The sequence below is a fragment of the Chiroxiphia lanceolata genome, chromosome 1 (genome assembly GCF_009829145.1).
Source record: "Chiroxiphia lanceolata isolate bChiLan1 chromosome 1, bChiLan1.pri, whole genome shotgun sequence".
In the NCBI taxonomy this organism is placed as follows: Eukaryota; Metazoa; Chordata; class Aves; order Passeriformes; family Pipridae; genus Chiroxiphia; species Chiroxiphia lanceolata.
In genome coordinates, this window is record NC_045637.1 from 37,936,391 (window position 1) to 37,942,390 (window position 6,000).

Here is a 6,000-nt window from a genome sequence, read left to right on the forward strand (position 1 = left end):
CCCTCCTTGATACAGGACTTACGATCAATCTCATGAAAGCATGCAGGGTTTGCTCCATGCTTAAATTAGTGGTCTGTTACTCTTCTATAATGTGGTGCACATAATGCCTGCATTGGGCAAAAGCCTAGAAACTGTCATTAAATTGGATTGACTGTCTCCATACACTGGACATCTCATTGCAGAACAGAGGCTGGCTGAGTCCTACCACAGACCTGTAGCACAACTCAGGAGGTGTCAAGGACTCTACATGGGTGAATAACCAGATGATGAGTGAATAACCAGATGATGGAGTGGCTCTGCATGGGTGTTTGTGTGTGATAGAGTTGCAGTTTCTCTCCTCTCACGTGTATCTTTTCCTATGAAAGTGCAGTATGCGAAGAGATGGCAAGTATCTACTTGTCCCAGATGTTGTTGAAAACCGTGTGCTGCTTGGCATCTCTGAAAAGCTACAGGCCATGTCAAACCTGAGGAAAAACAGCAGAGCATGTAGGAATCAAAATGTATTTTAAAAAAAATTCCTCCCTGAATTCCAAACTAATCCCCATAATCACATATGATTATAAGATCTGGAAAACATGGGAGAAAAAAAAAATTAAATGTCTTCAAAAAGAAGTGCTCAGGGACTTGAGATGGAGAGACTTTGCTGTCAGAGTTATACATTGCAAGACAGTAACTTGTCTCTAGCAGGATCAGAAGGAAGAGAGGTACTTTAGATGCCTGAAGAAATCACTTTACTCTAAACCACTACGAGGGAGACATCTGATGTAAAACGTGATCCCAAAAGAGACCTCATGATGAATGTTTGTCAGTATAATCAGTGTCCTAGTGAATGAAAGCACAATAATTGATGATACTTAGTGGAAAAATTATTTTGTCTCTTTTTCACCATCTTTAGAGTGAAAAGACTAGTCTGTTTGAGGAGAAAATATTTCCGCACACGGTATATTAGCATTGTGTGTCTGATTGCACAATTCAGTTTGCTTACTTTTCTTCCTACAAAGATTCATCAAACACCATGGCAGATCACAGGATTACAGAACCATTTGAGTTGAAAAAAACCTCTGAGATCATCAAGTCCAGCTTCTAACTGATCACCATGTCAACTAAACCATAGCACCAAGTGCCATGTCCAGTACTTTTTTGAACTCTCCAGGGATGGTGACTCCACCACCTCCCTTGGGTAGGCTGTTCCAATGCTTAACAAACCTTTCCATGAAGAAATTCTTTCTGATGCCCAGCCTGACCTCCCCTGGCACAGCTTGATGCTATGTCCTCTCATCCTATCATTAGTTGTCTGGGACAAGAGATCAACCCCCCACTTTGCTACAACCTCCTTTCAAGTAATTTTTAGAGTTATAAGGTCTCCCTTGAGTTTCCTTTGCTCCAGGCTAAGCGATTCCAGTTCCCTCAGATGTTCCTCATAAGACTTTTGCTCCAGACCCTTCACCCGTTCTGTTTGCCTTCTCTGCACACGTTCCAACACCTCAACGTCTTTCTTGTGGTGAGGGGCCCAGAAGTGGACACAGGATTTGAGGTGTGGCCTCAACAGTGCTGAGTACAGAGGAGAAGTCCTTCACAGATCACTGTAAAGGATGCAGAAAGTACAAAAGAGCTCCAGTAATTTCAGTTTATTTTCTACAATGAAAGTTCTGTGCCAAATCACTCACACAAAACTTGAATTAAAAAAGTATTTTTTTCCATAAAGAATTGATAACTTCTCAAAAATTAGCACATTCCCTAACAAATAGTAGATTTAAACCAAGAACTTGGTGCTTTGATGTCACAGAACAAATTAGAGACTGAGGGCTTTTTCTGAGACTGTTTTGAAAAAGAATATGAATAGAGGATGTTAAAGAATTTGAGCTCCATTTTAAAGCGAGTTTATTTTCCTCCGTAACTTCACAGCTAAATCTCTTCTCTCGGTGGTTACAAAGCTCTCTTTCTTGTCAACCTATGTTTATTTGATTTTACCCCTGTTTGGTTGTTGTGGGTTTTTTTGGATTTTTGCTTAATATTGTCCTTCTGGGGGACAGGACAGCTACAAATGCCAGTGCTTATCTATAGAGAGTGATCAAGTTTCTAGCTTCTTTAGGCCAAGAAAATTATCTCTGGGAGGACATGTCTCTGTCACATTATGGGCTTGCACTATCTGGGGCCTATGAATCCACTAGGTAGGGCACAGCACCATGCAGGGATCCGGTCCAGACCCATGGGCATGATAGGAACATTTGTACCTTTATATTTACAGAGAAGAAAATTCCTGTCTCCAGCTCTAAGAAAATCCCAGTAGCTGATTTGACATCTATTCTCATTTGAAACTGTCCATTTCAAATAAAGAAAATAGATGATATTTCACATGATTTTTGATTAATGTCTTGCACAGTAACACAAACACATCCCTGACTATACTAGAAAGGTATTTTCCAGTTGTGGCACTTGCTTTTTTCATGACCACACTATACTGGTGGCTTACAATCCTCCTGCCCAGGGTCTCCCTCCTTCTCTGTCATTTTCATTTGAAACTCCCAATTTGCAGAAGTTCATGTTATAAGCTTGTTAAGTGAATGACTTTGTACATTATGCGATTAAATTTCATCCCATTTCTAATACTGTAGTCTCAAGGTCATTTAGTTTTTTTCTGTATGATATTACAGTCTCCCTCTCTGTTGAGCTTTGTGTCATCACCAAACTTCATCAGTACATGCCAGCTTCTTATCCCAGGGTCATTAATGAAGATGTTAAATAGTCAATCCCAAATGTTTAAGGATTTCCACTAGTGACAGTTCTTTCCAGACTAATTACTGTTTCTTTTCTTTTGCTGATTCTGAACTCATATTTCTTGTTCTTTTCGTCATCTAACCTCTATAAATAATAATTTCCTGAAAGGTGTTGGTAGCTAGGTACAGTATGGATGAGATGTAGTTTTGGGCTTAGTTGTTTTTTTTCCTGAATTTTTTCCTGTATTTTACAGAGTTTTAATCATCCTTGGTATTAAAAGGTAAAATAATCATCTGATCAAACTATCACTCCTAAATCAATATTATATTTTGTCCTGGTTTTTACTCAATTTCCTGCTTTTAAATATTCAATGTCTGTGCTAATCACACATCTAATTCAGATTATATTCTGGATTCTGGATTCTTTACCTCTCCCTTTCATATATATGGGTAGGGTGCTTGCTCTGTTGTAGTCAGATGATACTCCTCCACGATCCATTAAAAATTCAGATTTCCTTTTTCAAATTTCAGTGTGTAAATCACCTTGTTTCTCAAAAGAGCATATTGAGCCTTCTTGCACCCAGATGCGGTCATTTCTGTCTCTGTAAATTCATGCACATTAGCCATTTGTGCTCTTCATTCATCCCATCAATACTGTCTTTCTTACTGAAAAATGAGGCAAAGTATTAGTTTGGATCTGGAGCCATATCACTATTATGTTTCATATTTATTCTGTCCTCATTACACAGAGGACATTCTTCCTTATTTATTTACATGACAAGATTTTCACTAGTTGTTTTCATTTGATTTGCAAAATCCAATTTTTTTTAATCTGTTTGTACACATTGTGCTTTATTGTTTAGAAAAAGGATGGATTGCAGTACTTTGCCAACTCCAAATGATGTACAGTGCTTCTCTCCACAGTTACCTCTAGTGCACTTTCTTCATCACCTCTTATTAATAATCCTGAGACCGATGGTCTGCAGCACCTTGTTCATGCAGCTGGAACTACAGAGGTGTATGAACACCTGCTTCCTCTCAGAACTATTGTGGCTTCCCTCAGTTCCCTTTGTATCAGTTGTCCTGTGGCTTCCAGAGAGGGGCAGAGTGAGCAAGAATTTCTGGGTAAGGGTGCAATGACATAAAATATTGTCTCATTAAAATTGATCAAAACCTTTTCAAATGTGCACTGGCATATCTGAGATTGTGAAGTCCACCCCAGAGTCAACATCTTCTCTCTGCTGTTCTTGTTATTAAGATACTTATCACAGGCACACCACCACAGGGCATGAGAACACGTTATGTACAACAGCTACTACATTAAGTATTTGGAAACTGCTGAGAGAACCCATTGGTGTGACACATTTGAGGGAACGAAATTAAATCCCTGGTTTATATTCAAGGCTCAAAGGGATGGCTGAACATATGCCATGAACATATAAAGTTGCCACCTCTCAGCAGAGAAACCTTAACATATGGGATATGAATATACTCACAACTAATTTAGCCTGTTTTCTCTGACTTTAGAGTTCAATGGAAGAACAACACTTCACAGATGAAGGGCTCTGAGAACCCACAAATGATCGGTTATTCCAATCTCCTGTTAACTTGCCATAGCCTGATGGAGTATGTGAGTCCTCAGTATAGTTTCTGTTAATTCAATGCCTATTTTTACTACTTCTAATAGTAAAAGGAGAATCCTAGTGTACTGACACTCTGGACCTGGGATTGAGGAGGTCTGTATCTTATTCCCACCTATCTCACATATCTGCTGAATGACAGTGAAAAAAATCATTACTCTGATTTCTTTAGTTTTCCTGCTCTGTAGACTGAGAATAGCAATGACAGCCTAGATCATGGAGTGTATATGGGTCCTAATTCTTTAAATAGGGCTAATGTGATTTCTGAGTCGTCAAAAGAAGGTGTAAAGAAAGTTCAAAATATTATAATGGCAAATAAGCTACACATCTTTGAGGATTCAACATGTAACTTTTTTTGAAATCCAGCATTTTAATTTTTAAATAACAGTTTTTCTTAAGCAAATGCTTTTGTGTCTTATAATAGTCAGAAGTGACACTACAAAACAAGGGTTTGATAAAGAGCCAAGATAATTTCTATTGCTTTAAACTGACATGAGAATTTCTGAGCCTTGAAGCATGACAGCCATTCAGGAGTCTATTTTTCTGGCTTTGAAATCTGAGTTGTACTTAGCTATGGGATCTGACAAGTTTCTGCTGCCTTATATCATTCCTGCTCACCTGGCAGCATGGAAGAAAGTGTCTCAAACTAATGCTGTCAAGCTAAAGCTCCACCGAGAGGACAGTGATGAACGACAGTTTAAGTCTATTGAGCTTTTTTTGGGTGGGCAATGGAGAAAGGCTAGATATATAAAGCAACAAGAATTATAAATTGAAATGAAATGTAGTCTATTTATTTCAGTCTATTGCATATAGTCTAATTCTTTGTGTAGTCAAAATGAGGTTTCTTGACTAAACAGTGACCTTTCTTAAATCAGCTCTTCCTACGAGCCCATGTACCCCTGAGGTTTTTCTCTCCTTGAATTACTGGCCCTGGCAGACAATGACATACTTCTACTAGGAGGAATGTGGTTTTGGGAAAATAATAACAATTCTGCAAGAAAACAATCATCCTTTGACTTATATATCCCTGTGCCCCGCTGTCTCTTTCTGGTGATTAATCTCCAGCTATGTATGAAGGCTCAGTGTATTATTCCTTAGGTGAAAAAATTTCAACCTCAAGATGAGCACAGTGTGTGAGTTTTAAACACTTTTAATGCTGCCAAATCAAATAAAAATTCCTGCAGAACAAGGCTACTTTTTGATGCCCCTTTAAAGATATGTTCATGATGTCGAGTAGGTTGTGGATCAATACTGTTGTACTCTGTGGGGATATTTTAGTTCATCACATGGGGCAATTATCCATGACCACAAACACAAAATCAGCAATCACTGGCCAACTGAACATGTCTTAAGTGGAAGTGTGAATGATCTAAAACTATCAACAGCACCAGTTCCTTAGATAATCACTGCTTTTGTATTTCCTTCTTGTTGTGGATACCTATTTGTTGTAGACGAAGCTAGGATGCAGGGTTTTATTCCCTACTTCCAGTTTTGAGGCATTGCTCAATGTCACGTGCTACAAGACACAGCATTTCTTCTAAATCTCATCAGTCTCTTTCAGTAAAGGGCAGTGCCACAGCTGCCACTGTGTTTCAGCTCTCTCTTGTTGTCTGTACCCACTCTGCCTAGAAACCTGAAGGACT